The sequence below is a fragment of the Talpa europaea genome (assembly GCF_964194135.1).
Source record: "Talpa europaea genome assembly, chromosome: 5".
In the NCBI taxonomy this organism is placed as follows: domain Eukaryota; kingdom Metazoa; phylum Chordata; class Mammalia; order Eulipotyphla; family Talpidae; genus Talpa; species Talpa europaea.
The window spans coordinates 16,809,727-16,827,129 of NC_140071.1; positions in this window are offsets into that span (position 1 = coordinate 16,809,727).

Below are 17,403 nucleotides of genomic sequence, written 5' to 3' on the forward strand. Positions count from 1 at the left end.
CCTTTATGATATTGGGGGTGGGGGGGGGTGGGAAGAATATAAAATGCCAATGGTGACCCCACACTGACCCACTTTAATCAGACTCCTACAGTATGAGTCCAAGGCAAGTGATGGTTTTCAAAGGCAGGTGGTTTTTAAAGGTGGCTGCCAGGATGGCGACCCACCGCAGAGAAAGCTAGAACACCGAGCGTGGATTTACAGGAGGTGTTACTGCTTCTGACTGTGGAGCTTTGGAAAAGCTCTTCTCTTAGCCTTCTGATGACCCCAAGGAACTGCCTTCTTTACGTTCCTGAATTTACAACACCCTCCTCCACCACCTTGATGGGAGAATATTTTCTGGCACCCAGCAGAACAAGCAATGTGGCTATTTGGATTCTCTTAAAATGCTCCTTCTGAGAAAGGAGAGACCACCACGTTTGAGTGTTTGGTGTTTGTTGCCGGTTCCAAATTTGATGCCGCCTGGGTTCGGGTCCTGTCTGCTGGGATGGGGAGAAGTAATGAGATGGATCTGAAGGTGGTTTGTGACTAGAACTGGTCCAGAGGCAACAAAGACCAGTGGTGGAGTGGGGGGCTCTAGGGTTGGCAGCCCTGGCTTTGATTCTCAGCTCCACTCTTTCTGGCTCTATGATTTGGACAAGTTGCTAGATTTCTTTGAAACTTGGTTTCCACATCTTCTATCCAAGCTGGTGTAGGATTAAGAAAAACCTTCCTTCTATTAAATTCTCAATCCGTATTTGCTCTTAAAAGAAAATTGCTCTCTATTGTATTACACCAAAGCAGAGCGCGAAGGCTCTAGAACCAGACTGCCCTCCCCAGCAGTGCCACTTCCCAGCTGTGTGACTTTGGGCAAGTTCTTTGATCTCTCTGTGCCCCAGTTCCCTCAGGTACCCACAGGGTACGTGCCCTAGGGATTAACTGACCTGACATGGGGATTGCCCAACACCACGGTTTGCTCAGGACAGTTTCAGTTTATGCTTTTGTCCCAGATCGGTCAGTTAAGTATATAGTCATGGTACTTAATGTATAGGTCACTTAGAATAAGTGCCTGCTGTATAGTAGATACTGAATGTGTGTTATAGTATAGTAGATACTGAATGTGTGTTATAGTATAGTAGATACTGAATGTGTGTTATAGTATAGTAGATACTGAATGTGTGTTATAGTATAGTAGATACTTATTGTGTGTTAGCTGTTAATATTAACTCCGCTAGCAGTGCTATCCCATAGAAATATAACACAAACTGTTATAGGACAGGGAGAGGGGCAGCCCAAACCCCGCAAACCTGCCTATTCTAAATGGGTTCTGCCATCCGCCGCATCAACAGAAAACATAGGAGACTTTAAGGGGAAGGAACTTTTATAAAACTAGGAAACAATACAGGTAAGGCAGAGTCTAGTTTCTAAATGAAGCACCCAAAGTTACCCGTCCCCTCGTGGGTAAAAGTCCATCCAAATGGGACTGGCCCAGAGCAAGGCCCCAAAGCCTGCCACAAGTCTAAAGCATCTTCCAGTGGGGACCCACAGAAAAGGGCCAGAAACAACCAGACAAGCCTGGAAGGAAAGGAGCAAAATCAACATCAAGATAAAAGCTGCCATTGTCACCTCCCCATGGGTCTCACCCACATCTGTGTCACCCAGTCTACGACCAAAAGACAAGCGCAGTTTCTTCACGTGTCTCTAGGCTCCATGTGCCTCCTCCAGGTCTCCTGGCTCCATCCTGCTTCCTTCCTCAGTCTCTTCTGCAGCTTCTTCTCTCCCTGCTCAGCTCCACCCTCCCTTGGGTGGGGCAGGGAACCTCCCCCTTTCCTGGGGACCACCCTGTTGCAAAACCACATAGCCATTTTTAATTGCTAGTTAACCACACATGCTAAAAAGTAAAGTGTCAATAATATAATATACTTAACCTAATATATACAAAATGTTAGCATTTCAGTATGCATTCAATATAAAAAAATTACCAATGAGATACTTTTTTTTTGTTCATTCTGTCTCTGAAACCTGCTGTTTTTTTTGCATTTATACTACATCTTAGTTTGGATGAGTGACATTTCAAGTGCTTATGTGTGGTGGTAATCATATTGGTCATCACAGCTCTGGACACTGACCATTACTCATGTGAGATGATGGGCCAGATAGTCTTAAGGCCTTGCTCTATATTTTTGAGGCCTTGGCTTCTCTGCCACTCTCCTAGAAGTAGGGCTCTGATGCAGGGCTTTGGGATGGGTTATTACCAAGCATTTTAGCCTCATCTGAGCAGGTGTCCAAGTTCACTGAGAAGGAAAGTATAGTAACCTGATCTTGGAGAAATCTCTGCTGTTCCCTGGTAAGTGGAAAAACCATGGGCCAGTGTTTGCAGGCAACTTTATTATTATGGTTGTATTACATTATGAAAAACAATGCTAAAGTTATTTTATTCATTTCTCTGAGGTTCCAGTTTCTTCCCCTTTGGAAACATTTGTAGGAAAACACAAAAAGTGTTTTTTCTATGAATATTTGAAACTTTTCCCTTAGATTATCTCCTCCAACATCTTGATTGTATTTTTTTTTTTAAATAGAGGCATGTTTTATTTATTTATTTATTTGTTTGCTTGTTTGTTTATACATGCACTGGGTACAGTCAGAAGCACGGGAGGGTGAGAGAATTCACCAGAGCCAGAGCGGGGAGCAGAGCAGGCAGAAGGACCGAAGTACACTGCTGAGGGGAGCAGCGGGCGGCAGGAGAGGTCTGCGTGCCATGTGGGACCCTCCTCCAGTGGCCGGGGAGCAGCCGGGGATCGAACCGGCACTGCAGAGGCTGCGGGCAGCTTCGCAACCTAGCGCTCAACTGCTGCGCCACCGGAGAGCGCCACCAGGGAGGCCCTTGATTGTATTTTTGTTCCTTTCTTTGGGATGGATCCAATATCACTACATTTCTGTAAAACATGCTACCTCCAACAAGATCTAGGAGTGCAGTCAGATCCTCACCAAACACCAGACGAAGTAGAGGGTTCCTTTGTGGCTCTGCTGGGTTATCTGTCACTATTTCCTCCTATAGGGACAGCTTCTTATTACCCCAGCAAGTCTTAGCTTCGGTTCTCCAGACTTAAGCTGTTTCTAGCCTGGATAGAACTGATAGTTGTGAGAGATGAAGCAAGAAAGAAGAAATACAATATTATTTAATTTCCAGAAATAAAATAGAGTCCTACCAATCAATGAATTTTATTTATGTCTTGGATGGCAACATTTTTAGGAGTTTACAATCTTGTTGGTTTGACAGCATCGTTGGTATGATCTGCTAGAACAATGAAAGAACAATGATTTGCCATAAAATGTAAGAATGATATTGTAGCGAAGGCTCTTCAAACTATAAGTGTGGGCTTAGAATGTTAGAGGTGAAAAAGTTCCCAGAGGCCATGTAGTTCAATGTCAGGAGTAGGAAAGTAGAACCAGAAGAGATTTAAATACTTGGTGGAGTTCAAATAGCAAGTTAGTGAAACAGAGGGATTGAAAAACTTTGTCCCCTTGCTCTCATTACTCTTAGTCCAGTTCACTTGATTTGGGGGTTCTTCTCCAAATGTTTTCTAACAATGCTCAGGTTAGGTGGTCATCACAGAGTGGTTGTCAACTATATAAAAGGTCTGGGAAAGGGGCCTCCCTGGTGGCACAAGGGGTTAAGTGTCAGCACTATGAAGCTGTCCAACTGCAACATGAGTTCTATCCCTGGGTAGGGAGGTGACCCACATGGCGCAGCAGACCTCTCCTGTCTCGCCCGCTGCTCCCCTCAGCAGTGTATTTTGTCAGTTATTTTTTCAGTCTGCCCGTTCTGTTCCCCACTCTGACTCTGGTGAATTCTCTCACCCCTCTCCCCTGCACCTCTGGCCCATACCCCAGCTATTGTATGCATAAATAAATAATCTTTAAAAGGTCTGGGAAAAACAACAAAACCAACCAAACAAAACTGATGAGAATACAATGTTCATTCTCACACATGTCATCTCCCTAAAGGCAACAGGTCTTCAACTCTGGTCTGAAGTAGGTAAAGACTTCTAGAGTAGAAAGTTGGCTTGACTTTTGGGGAGGCCAGGGAGCTGGTAAAGGATCTTGGCCCATTGGACTAACAGCGAGAGTCCTTCCCTCCACATCAGTCCCATCCCCAAAATTGGATATGCTGATGTCACAGGGTGGGGTTACAAAGGAAGGGGAAAAAGCACACCCGGTATCTACAGCACAGAGCTGACATGGACAGGCAGGCTCTTTGGAGGTGGCCGGACAGGGCCCTGTAGTGTAAAAGAGAAAAAAAAAAAAAAATAGAAGGAAAAGATGGATGATGCCTACTTACACACTTTTTGTTTAATGCTGTTGGATACTTGAAATCCTTCAACTACAGAATATGCACTTGTAAACTTACTAGGCAGCATGGTATACGGTGGATGACGCCCCAAAGCCCACCTTCCAAGCTGCCCCTGCTTGGGTAAGACTGATTTGATAAATGCAGAACAGAAGGCTCACAAGTAGCAGTATTGTTCCCCTCTAAATACCCTACTGTACACCATTACTCTGAACCACAATGAAAAACTGCATTGTAGAAAATGCCAGCATTAAGCCAAAAAAAAAGTTGGCCAGTTCACATTTCTCTTAGAGCAAGATTTTATATGAGAGAGGGATATAGGACAAGAAGAGAACCATACATCTTGCCTTAAGCTGGGTGTTCATCACTTCTCTAAGGAAACTCTGATGTAAGGGTGTGTGTGTTTGGGGGGTAGGGGTGGACAGGCCAGATAAAGTCTGCCTGTAGAGGTCAAGATAGAACCAGGACGCTGTCAAGGGAATGTGAGGGTGAATTTCGTTCACTTCCGTTGGAATTGCTTCTTTTCTTCAATTGACTTAGATTGGGTCCCCGCAAAAAGGACTCATACTACTTATTCTAGAAAGCTTCCTGCCCTGCACAAAGGATGCCCTTAACTCGGAGAAGGGAGGGCTTTGGTGGATAAGGACTTTCTAAGCCATAGCAGGTTAGCATTACTAGAAAAAAATGGAGAAGCTTTCCCCAATTAAATGAGTAGGTGGAAGGCTTTGAAATCCTCGGAAATACAGGAGTCCATGGTGATTCAAACGCCGGCCCGAGCCGGCTGGGAAGGCAGAGAAGCTGCAGGGTCCTGCGTAACGAGACCGTCTGGCTCTGCGTCCCAGACAGCACTGCTGAGGGCGGTCTCCAGACAAGCTCGGCTCAGGCTGTGGATTTCTCCTGCCTCCTGAGCAGACGCCACGCAAGGCTGGGAGTCTCCCTTGCCTGCTGGGGGCCGCGGGGAAGCAGCATCCCGGCCAGCTCGCGCGTCGGAGGGTGTGCGCACATGCCGGCTTACTTTCTGTTCAATACTTTTGGAAACTAGACCCGATTTGCCTTGGGCTTGAAGGCGCGTAAAACATCCCCACGCCCACACACGGCCTTGGACGTGAACCAGAAACGAATCCTGCTTCGGATCCAGGGGTCTGGCTCACCGACCTCAGGTGCTGGCGCGCAGTCAGGCGCGCGGGGACGGGCGCCTGGGCCAGCGGGATCCAACGCCAGGCGCCCAGGCCGGGGCGCGCGGGCCCGGGGCGCGCGGCTGCCGGGCGGGGCGGGGCGCACCTCCCGCAGGTCCCGGCCGGGGCGCGGGACGCGGTCACCTGACCCGCGGATTCGGGCCCGCGCGGGGTGGAAGGGGAGGGGAAAGGCAGGCACCTCCCTCCCGCTCCCGCGGGATCCAGGTCGGCGGGGGCCGGCGCCGGGCGGCCACGTGGTGGTGCTGCCGCGGCCCCAGCCCCGCCCGCGGCCCGCCCAGCCCGGGAGCGCGGCGCCCACTGACCCCCGCACCGGGAGGAGGGACCGCGGCGCAGGAAGCCCGGCAGGAAGCGAGCCCGGCGGCCGCGCTTTCCTGGGGAAGCGGCGGGCGGGGTGGCTCGGAGCGGGGCCGGGAGAGCCGCCGCGGCTGCCTCGATGGGGTGAGTGCGCGGCGCGGGGAGCGGGGAGGCTCCCCGGAGCGGGGTCCCGGGCTCTGCTCCCCGCCTTTGTGTCTGGGACGCGGGCTCTGGAGGCTGAGGGCTGCGCCGGGTGGAGCGGCTTAGCGGGGTGGCAGCCGGGGTCCCGCCACCACTCCCTCGTCCACTGCCGGCCGCCAGCTCCGCAGAGGGCAGATTGGGGGGACGGGCAGACGAGGAAAGTAGTGGGGACCACAGCAGAGAGGGAGGACTCGGTCAAGTTAGGAAAGTGGTGCCCCGCGGGCCCCGCGACTCGCAGGCCGGCTGGGGTTGCGCACCGCGCGGGGAGCGCGCGTGGGAATGAATGGCCAGACCCGGCCGGCCGTTCTGGGGGCGCCCCGGAGCCAGGACCCGTCCACCTGCCCGCCGCCCGCCGCCGCGCTGCCCCGCGGTCCCCGCCTCTGGCTCGGCCGGTCTCCGCGCGGAACTGGGGAGCTGGGGAGGTCGGCGCGGGCGGAGGCTCCGGCTGGCTCCGGCGCCCCGGGGTCCGCTATTGTTCCTTGTCTGACTTCTGGGAGCCCCTCGGCCGGGGCACGGGTGCAGGCCAGGCTCCCCCGGGCCTGTGGCTGGTCCCCGTTCCCCACCCTTCGTGTCCTTTTCCCCGCGGCAGCACCAAGGGGCGGGGAGGAGGGATGCTGGAGTTGGGGCAGGCTCGGGACGGCCAGGACTTCGCGAGGAGGGAGGATGGGGAGCCGCGAGGGGGGCGCCCGCCATCTGCCGGGTCTCTCCGGGAGGGCGGGTACCCTCGCTCACCCCGGTCCCCCGCGCAGCGGGCCGGGGCAGGTTTGCGGCCGCGGTTCAGTTTCTGCTGTGCGCAGGGGTCCAGTGCGCTCTCGCGCTGACGCCTGGCTCGCGTTTTTGGACTCTCACCGACCCCCTCCCTCTTTTTTTGTGGAGGGCGGCGGCTCAGAGCCTGGAGAGGCTGCAGCCCGGGTAGATGGAGCCCAGAATAAGTGGAGGGCATAGTCGTGCCCTCGCCGGGGCTGTCTATCCAGGTTTGCGCTTCTCCAAGGAGTCCAGCTCAGCGCAACTTTATTTCTGTGGCACCTCCGTGAACTCGAGGGCTCTCAGCTCCCCCAGAGGCTTCCCCTGGCGCAGGCTCGCAGGTGATTGCCGTGGGCGCCGTCTTCCTGCCGGGAGCGGAGATTCCCCAGCTGCCTGGGATGGCCAAACATCCCAGTTCTCCGTAGAAAGCGATCTCAAGGCTGTAAGGGTTTGGCAGAGGGACTCACAGGTCAGCAGGGCTTAGCAGAAGCTCATCTTAGCTGGGACAGGCTCCCCCCTCGGAGGTTTGAACAGCGGAGGAAAGATCAGCTTTGGCTGCTCTGTGCCCGTGCGCAGGTGGCTGGCAGTTTTGCTGAGGGTTCAATCCGATCCTCGTTCCCTAACGATGCCTACCCCGTGTTAATATATTCTTCCTTTGGACTCATAAGAGTAGATTGTATGTGAGAAAATTTATAAAGTTCTTATCACTTTTAACCAGTGCTGGGTAACAACACAGTGGGAGATGTTGCTGGGCTGTTGCAGCTTTTCATCTAGAGTCACTGAGATGCTTCATTACTTCGTTTATTGTGGTGGTGGTGGTGGTTATAATACTGTTGAAAAACCTTCCTATTATCTGTGAACTCGATCGGGGGAATGATGCTGTGTCCTGGGACTAGTAGTGTACTTGACAGTGAAGTCCTGTCTCCAAACCGCTACTTGTCAAAGCATCTTCGCAGCAGATAACACCTGACATCATGATAATGATATGGTTTAGGGGCAAAGAGACAGAGGTTTGGAGTTCAGAGAAACTGGGCATTGGACTTTATGAAATATGATGGGGAAGGTTTGTCTTTCAAAATTTTTTTTAAGCTTTTATTTATACAAGAGCTGGGGTACAGGTCAGAGGTACGGGAGGGTGAGAGAATTCACCAGAGACCGAGTGGGGAGCAGAACAGAACAGGCAGACCGAAGGCACTGCTGAGGGGAGCAGTGGGCGAGGCAGGAGAGGTCTGCTGTGCCATGTGGGTTTTTCCCCCTGCCGGCTGGGATTGAACCCGCGCTACAGAGGCTGTGGACAGCTTCACAGTGCGGCGCTCAACCGCCTGCGCCACCAGGGAGGCCCTCCATTTTTTTTTTTCCTTATCAAAGTAAAAACTGAGCGAGAATCTGAGAAGTGATTCCATATGCTGCCTTGTGCACAAGCTTTTGTGTCACACACCTACACGTTTAATTGCTGAGCAGTGAGGTGTAGGTAATTGTGCATATTAGTGCTTTCATTCCACAACAATATTCAGGGAATATATACATCGCTTGGTTATCAGTTGAATGAAAAGGTGAAATCCATCCATTTTCGGGTCCATGGTTATTATCCATTGGCTGGGTTCTTCTGTTGTTTTTTCAAATTTTTTTAAATAAGAAAAGTTTCTGTTAATTAAAAAGTTGGAGCATGACAAGAAACCTGTAATGCTGTACTTGGGGCCCTTGTCCTGACACTTTTTTCCTGGCTGCCTGTGCAACCTTGAATTACTCTCTCATCTTCCTCTTCCTCGTTTCTCCCTTGATAAGATTCAGGGGGGTGAGGAAGTGTTTTCAAAGGTACATTCCTGCTGTAAGAATTTACGAAAATGTGACTGTGTTAATGATATTTTGTCCCTAATTGTAACCCTTTAATCTGGAAGCAGTTTAAGGCATTTAAGAACATTGACTTACTCATTATTTCCTCACAATGCCCGGCACATTCTTGCCTCACCCATTGCTTTTGCTGTTTGCACTGTCTGGAATATTCTGTCCTTACATATAGACTTGGCTGTGGCCCTCAAGACTTGGAGCCCTCACTCCAAGTCAGACATCACTAATTTGCAGACTTCCCTGGCCACCTTCTCCAAGCTTGCCCTGCCCCACTTCTCTGCTTTATTTTCCTCTGTGACATTATTACCTTCTAACTTACTATGTCTTTTAATTTAGGTTAGTCGTCCTTCTTTATTTCTTTTTTTTTTAAAGATTTATTTATTTATGCATACAAGAGCTGGGGTACAGGTCAGATATGTGGTGGGTGGGAGGATTCACCAGAGACAAAGTGGGGAACAGAACAGGCAGACCGACCGAAATACACTGCTGAGGTGAGCAGCAGGCGAGTCAGGAGTGGTCTGCTTCACCATGTGGTTTCTCCCTGGCCGGCCAGGGACTGAACTTGTGCTGCAGAGGCTGCGGATTGCTTCATAGTACGGTGCTTGACCTCTTGCACCACCAGGGAGGCCAGTAGTCTGTCTTTCTGTAGTAGAATATAAGCTCCATGAAGGTAGGGGTTTTGTATCTTGTTGGCTGCTGCATCCTGGTGTCTAGAAAAATGTTGACATATTAAATGTTTGAATGAATGAACAGAATGATTTTTGTTATGATTTTCTACTTAGAATTTCTCTTTTCTACTTAGAATTTCTCTTTTGGCACACTCTGAAATGGTGCTGGTTGTTGCACAACTGTAATACAGTGCCTCAGATGTCATTTACCACTCCCATCAGTGTAAAAAATACTATTTAAATCTGTGTGATTTATCCCACAAAGCAATTGCCTTCAGATTTTTTTGGCTAACATTTGTCTAAATCTGAACTCAGGGGAGAATAGACATAGATCAGTGCTCAGACGCTTACCCACTTTTTCTTTTTTTGATAATTTAGCTCTCCCTCACTTTCTGGTGTTTGAAGTGTGGATCATGCTGATTCCACATGGGGTCCGTACAGACAGGCCAGCAGGGGTCTCAAGCATTGAATTTATAGAAATAGAAATTGTTTCTCTGAATTGTTGCTCATCTTTATCCTGACTTTGTGCATTTGTTGTAAAGCTTTTAGAAGGGAAATGATGACCTAAATCTCAAGGTCCAGGAGCAACTGGTATGTAGTAGGGTGCCCAGAAATACTCTAAAAAACTGTCACATTATAAAATCTTTAACTCGTGGTACTGAAAACACTGTGTTGAAACCATCAGCATAGATTCCATCATAGGGTTATTGTGAAAGTTGGGTGATTGAAATGTATTTCTTCTCTTTGATTCATTACTACCCAGGAGCTGAAAAGTACAGGTGGTATAATGAAAGAGAAAAATTGTTAATCAAATCTCAATTCCCCAACTCCAACCTTCTGCAGCAAACAAAAAACTAATCTAGTCTTTGATCATTCTGAGTCCCTGATCGGTATCTAAATGTAGTCAATATCTTAATAAGTAAGTTTACTTACTTATGCATGTGTTTTAAAACAAAACAAAGCATTCTTTTATTAGATTGAAGGAGGTATGCCTCATTCTTCAATTTTATATTCCATGTGTCTAGTAGAGTATCTGTCATTGCCTGGTAGGTGATTAATGTTTATTGGAACACACACACACACACACACACACACACACACACACACACACAAAGCCCTCAGAGGAGTGGAGGCAATTAGCAGCAAAATGCTGGTTGAAGTTCATACAATGTAGTTCTCTCTCCCTAGTCGCTCATTTCATTTCTGGAAGCCTTACTTTTCTCCGCTGTCTTCTTATCTATAGTGAAGAAACACCTTTCCTCCCTGTCTGCCCTTTACAGGTCTGGACATCGTGTCTTGATGGCTTCACTAGCTAGTTATTTTTTTTTTAAATAGAGGCATGTTTATTTATTTGTTTGTTTGTTTTGTTTGTTTGTTTTGTTTATACATGCACCGGGTACAGTCAGAAGCACTGGAGGGTGAGAGAATTCACCAGAGCCAGAGCGGGGAGCAGAGCAGGCAGAAGGACTGAAGTACACTGCTGAGGGGAGCAGCGAGCGGCAGGAGAGGTCTGCATGCCATGTGGGACCCTCCTCTGGTGGCCGGGGAGCAGCCGGGGATCGAACCATCAGCACAGAGGAAGAGGCCCTTCACTAGCTAGTTTTGTGCGATAGGTGTCATCTCTTCCTACCTTACCGTGATGTAGTTCAGTTTCTTCTGCAGTAACGACATTTGCTGGAAATGGAATGACTCGCCATGTAAATTCCACAACCATTGGTCATCCCTGGGCAAAGAGAAACCTGCTTCTAAATGAACGGAGTCCAATTGTGAGAAAAGTTGGTTGTAGGCCGAGAAAATACATGGCCTCTTTCCTTTTCCTTTTTTCTTAAATGGACATTTAGCGAACATCAAAGTTTGTTAGCAAGTAAATTTACATAAGCAATTCTTCCTGTACTCTATCAATTTTCTTCACAATTATTATATTACTTTTTTAAAACTCCACTCTATTTTTCTTATCCCTGTTAGGATTTCGATTACTATGGACAAAATCAGCCTCCTCTGTGTTTACTTCTTTATGATTTCTGTGAATTCAGTTTGCTTAACCTAAAATGTTTTCTTCTTTCTTTTCAACAGCTAAATAGCTCTACAACGGCAGCATCTATCTTTTCCCATTTTTATTGTATCTCACCAGTTTCTTTCCATTTTGAAGAGAAACTCAACCACACATAAATACTCTGACAGAGTTTGCTGGTGGAGAATAAAACAGAGTAGCTTCATTTTGCTCAAGGGCTGCACAGAGTACATTTTCCCTTTGAGAGGAGTTCGTTTTGCAAACCAGGGCAGACATCTGGCAGTGATTCTTAAATATTTTTGAGTCATAGATACTTTTGCAAATCTGGTGCAGGTTTTGGATGCTTTTCCTGGAGGGAAATTTACTTATATGCAATGATGCTATCTATCCATTTGTAATTTTTGCCAATTCCAAGAGGCTCATGGAACTCCTGTGCTAAAAGTCAATTTCCAACTTGCATGTTTCAGACCTGAGATCTACTTAATAGACCCAGAAAAATTTGTTGCATTTATCCTGCTGACCTTTAGCAACCAAAAATACAAGGGCTCTATTTTCTCTTGTGTGTCACTGTTCCCCAGACCTGATAAGTTGTCACACCAGAGTGAAAAGTAATAATTGTGGGTTTTATACCCTCAACAGGAAAACCAGTCATTGGTTGCCATGCCAACGAGTCTACATACCACTTTTAAGACCATTTTTAAGAACTATTTCTGTTGGATGCAATAAAATGCTGTATAGAATTAAATAAAAAGTGAATCTATGGTATGATTATTTCTAAGAGATCTGACATAGTCTAAGGAAGGGGCTTAATTTCTCACCCAAAGGATAACATATTCCTTGGTCTAATGTTGGGCCCACACTGTCTTATGCTTTCCCAGACCACAGCAGTTTCCTGGTTTTGCTGGCACAAGAGGTGACCATGATCTCCCTGGCTTCCACCTAGTGGTACCCCTAGCTTGCCTGGTAGAGCTCTGGCTGCTCAGCCAAGTGAAAAATTCCCAACTCACTCTCCGTTTCACCCTTTTCATCCTGGCCCCCTGCCTGGTGGCACTGCCTCGATGGAGACCTGAGGAAGATAGGTCCCCATATCCTAGGGGGGAACTGACCTTTAGCTGGAAGCCTGCTATTTTCTAGAGGATATATTATCATCCTTGGGGCAAGCGGCAGAAACTGGGAGGATGCACTGCCATTGTTAACCACACTCGGGGGCTTCTGTCAGTGTCCATCTTGGGTGACATCTTCAGCCAAAAATTGGGCAGAAAAAAAATTGGGGGGCCTCCCTGGTGGCGCAGTGGGTTGAGGGCCTGCACTGTGAAACTGTCTGCAGCCTCTGCAGCACCAGTTCGATTCCCAGCCGGCCAGGGGGATACCCACATGGTGTTGCAGACCTTTCCTACCTTGCCCGCTGCTCCCTTCACAATGTATTTCAGTCCGTCTGCCTGTTCTGCTCCCCGCTCTCTCTCTGGTGAATTCTCTCACCCTTCCGCACCTCTGGCCTGTACCCCAGCTCTTGTGTAAATAAATGAATCTTAAAAAAAAAAAAGTATCATTAAAAAAGAAAAATTGGGCAAAAAAAAAAAAATGGAGCTGCCTGTAACAGGGTGAAAGGTGCATATAGGCCAAGTGAGTTTATTGACTTGAGTACCTTCTCTAAACAAGGCACTTGGCTGCTAGGCTGTCAGCTAAGGATGGTCCTGGCCGTCTTATTCATTGTCCCATTTCCTGTGAACAATACATGTGAACAGATCGTTGAGTGTTAGAAAATCTGGATGAATGGCAGAGTCTGCTTTCACAGAGCTTAGCGTTTGAGCCAGGTTAACACATTTACATTCTGTTGTGGTTGGAAAGGGATAATGGTCAGGGGCGGGTGTAGACTTATTTCGCAGCTGAGGTTGAGGTCTAGGGAAGGGAAATGTGACATAGTAAGAAGCAGATTAGACCTTAGTCTTGCTACTCACAGCACAGGGCTTTAAAGGTTGTACTTTTTGTTTTAGATGTTGACAATGACCTTGAGAGTCCTTTGTGTAGCTAATTCCATGAAGAAGACTAGTAGAGACTCGCATAGCTGTATTGGAGAATGGGTGGAGGGCAGGGTGTCCCAGTTGAGGCAGATGGCATTGAGCAACCTGCAGGTCAGAAAAGGAACTGGACCCAGCTTCTTAGCATGTGGCTGAGCAAGAAACCACATAAACAAATCTGTTAGTCAAGCTTTGTCAGAGTCCACAAATTCCTATGAGTCTCTTCATTTGACAAGAGGGCTCATGGAATTTGAACATGTCCTGTGTAAGCAGACACAAAGATTGATCATTTTCAGAAATGAAAGGGCAACTTCCGGGGGATGGCTTTCACCCCTTCACTTTTCTGTCCAGGAAAGCAGCCCAGGCATGGTGGCTTCTTCCCTGCCACCCAGGACACGGAAGCCTCTGAGCATGGACAGTGGGCAGCGTCTTCCTCATTCCTTCTGGAAGGTCGGCCAGAATAAGGATCCAAGCTAGTGTCCAGCCACAAGCACATAACCAGGTGCCCCAGAGGCACTGATGGGTCCTACACCCCTAATCTGGTCAGGGGGTCCTAACCCAGGCTGGTGGTGGGTTCCTCCCATTCTTTCTCCAAACCAATCTTGTCTCAGCTCAATGTCCATCGTCATGGGTGCAAGGCGCTTCAAATGCTTTCAAACCTTCAAGTAGCTTTTTTTTTTTTTTTTTTTTTTAAATCCTTAGATTGGGGGTATGTTATTTTTTTCTTTAGAGGGAAGAAAAGTGTCACATTAAGTCGGAAAAACGAAAACTTAAAAATACAGGTGTAGAGAATGTAATCAATATCTGTATTCCATCCAGATCTTCCTAGGAGTTTTTGTTGTTTAAGGAAAAAAGCACATTTGTGCCATAACCTTCTGTACGTGCCCAGTCTGCAATCTTGATCACGGCCTCCATGACATTCTTTCTTTGCCATACAAATTGATACTGTGTTGGGTGTGCTGTTTGTTTATTTTTTCCCCCCTACAGTCTGTAAGAGATTTCCTCAAAATGCCTCTTACTCCAGCCTGCCTTGGGCCAGTCTGTTGCCGTCTGTGTTACCATTTGGCTTCCTTTTCTTCTTGCCTTTAAAGCAACCCCTGATTAGTTTAGGTGCATACCCCATGGAACAAAGGGCATTTGATTCCCATCACATTGAAAGTGGGTGTTTTATGTCCAGGGTGGGAGTAGAAATGGCAGCTCATTGTCTCCTGCCATTCGCTTCTTCTAACTTGGGGGACAGCCTGCGTGCGTGCGTGGGTGCTGCTGTGTGTGGCTTTGGGGACAATGCCACCTGAGCTCCGTGCCCCACCCATCCCTCCCTCAGGATGGCTCTTCTCCCTCAGTGCTTTCCATTGTCTTGATGAATTGCAGCATTTCATTTTTGCTGTTTTAACTTGGAGAAAGTTGTTACACAGGACATTAGTATAATTTTTTAAGGAATGGAGGTGACCTAGTGATAGGGAATCATCTCATCTAGAACTTCTGCTTCTCCAAATTGTTGTCAAACGGGAAACCTCCATCCCTTCTGTAGCTTATCAGACTGGCTGAATATAAAATAGCCGCTTCACTTGTGTGTAATTAGCTTTAGTTTTTCTCTGTTATTGACTTGTTATCCTCAGCAAAGCTACATGGAAAAGGTTTTGTTGACTTGTGAGTTCAGTAAAATTGTTCTTTAAACATATGCCCTGCATAGGAAAAGGACAAAGAAATAAAACGCTGCCCTCCCCTGGAGTGGGCCAGGGCAGGGGTATGTGAGTGAGAGCCAGGAGCCAGAAGGAAAGCCTTTTGCAAATAGGTCCATTCAGAGTCCCTCCGGGGAGCTGACAGTGCCTGCAGCGCATCTGAGGACTGCTCCATCTTTGAAGACAACTCTTTTTTTTTTTTTTTAAGTAAAAATAATTGCCTGTTGGCTAGACTATTTTTTATAATTAGTGTTTCTGATATGCAGCCCAGTGTCATGTGTTGGGCTAGGGGCTGAACCTGAGTGGAAATCCAGCCGCCTTCATTTGTAAGCTTGTGTCCCTTTGGCCAAATACTTTCTAGTTACCTAACTTGTTATTTTTTAATCTGGAAACTGCAAACAATAATAATATCTAACATTCAGCTAACAAATAACATTCAAAATGGTTGTGAGCCCTAGATCAGGTAATGTAATAAAACACAACATTTTACAAAGTAAAATAAAATTTTGTAAAGTAATCATTTAGGTTAGTGATAGCTGTTATGGCCCTATCACTGCTAATGTTGCTTTCTATTAACTTGCCTTTTAAAAAAGTTTTAATACTATATATATATTTTTAAAAGAGTTATTTATTTTTATATAAGAACTGTGGTACAGGCCAGAGGGGTGGGAGGGTGAGAGGATTCACTGGAGACAGAGCAGGGAACAGAACAGGCAGACTGACGAAATACACTGCTGAGGGGAGCAGTGGGCGAGCCAGGAGAAGTGTGCCGCGCCATGTGGGATTCTCGCCAGCCGGCCGGGATTGATCCTGCGCTGCAGAGGCTGTGGACAGCTTCACAGAGGCGTTCAACCGCCTGTGCCACCAGGGAGGCCCAATATTATATCTTAGTTAACCCAATATACACAAAATACTGTCATTTCATCACACCCAATCAACAGAAGATTGTTGAGATTTTTTTTCTCCTAGCTAAGTCCTTGAAATCCAGTGTGTATTTTACATTTATAGTCCATCTCAGTTCAGATCAGCCGCATTTCAAGTGCTTAGTGACCACATGTGGTGAGCGGCTGCTGCACTGGACAGCACCATCCTAGAGTGAAGTCAGTGTGAAACAGGAAGGTGGGGCCTGACAGTTTAGATCTGGGCATTGCAACTGTAAAACACAGGTCCACTTCCCTCTGCCAGCCACCAAGAGCCTGGAAAGTTAGTTTGTGGGTCTCAGCAATAATTCATGAGACTCTGCCTTGCCATGGCCTCCCTGCCATCTTGGGATTAAAACCATTCCTTGAACTCTCACCAATGTTGAGCCTTGGAGCTGAAGGGGTTCCTGCTGGCTGGGACAGGCATTGGGTTGGGGGCCAGGCCCGAGGTTGGGACTGGGCATGCATTCATCTGTCACCTGAACTCAAAGGCCATCTCCTCTCCTGACTTCTCTCCATCCCTCTAAGTAAGGCCTCTGGTCCCAGTGCCATATTTACTACTTGTTAGTATCCCCACTGCACTGGATGTAACTTCCAGGCCTTTCCTATTCCCAGGACTCTGGATGTTTTTTGCAAATTAGATAGAGGCATCCCCTCTGGGCTGACTAATTAGGAATCCTAAAGTTACCCATTATTAACCTACCTTTAAAGAACTGCCAATATACTGGCCAGTATGATTATACTTGCCATATAATCTATAGCAATGAAGAGGGATTGCCCTATGTCATTGTAACATATTTGCCATATTATCTTCCCTGTAGTTGGTAACTATGTTTCCCTGTATTATCCTCTTTCCCTTTTCTACTCTTGTTCTATCCTTCAGTAATGTGGATAAAATAAAGACATATTTCCTTTATTGACTAATCTTATTCCAAATTACATGGACAAGTTCCTTGGTCTTACCAGACAACTTGTTTCAGTCAGAATCTAGGCAGTGATTATGCAGTGAAGTTGTTAAAGTGAAGACAGTGGTGCTTAGAATGAAGCAATAGGAAAGTTAAATTTTTCAGAAAATTGTGCGACTGTTAATGGAGAAAAATATGCTCATGTTTTCTGAGGTATATATAACAGAGCAATAGTTGGCATAGGATTTCACCAGTCCTGAGTGAAGTAAAAATTGTTGGTTTATCATTCATTTTTCTTTATGTAGCAGAGTGATTCTGAAATTATAATTTTTATTTTATTTTATTTTTTTTAAAAGATTTATTTTTATTTATTTATACAAGCACTGGGTTACAGTCAGAAGCACGGGAGGGTGAGAGAATTCACCAGAGCCAGAGCAGGGAGCAGAGCAGGCAGAAGGACCGAGGTACACTGCTGAGGGGAGCAGCGGGCGGCAGGAGAGGTCTGCGCACCATGTGGTTCCCTCCTTCGGTGGCCGGGGAGCAGCAGGGGATCGAACCGGCGCTGCAGAGGCTGCGGGCAGCTTCGCAA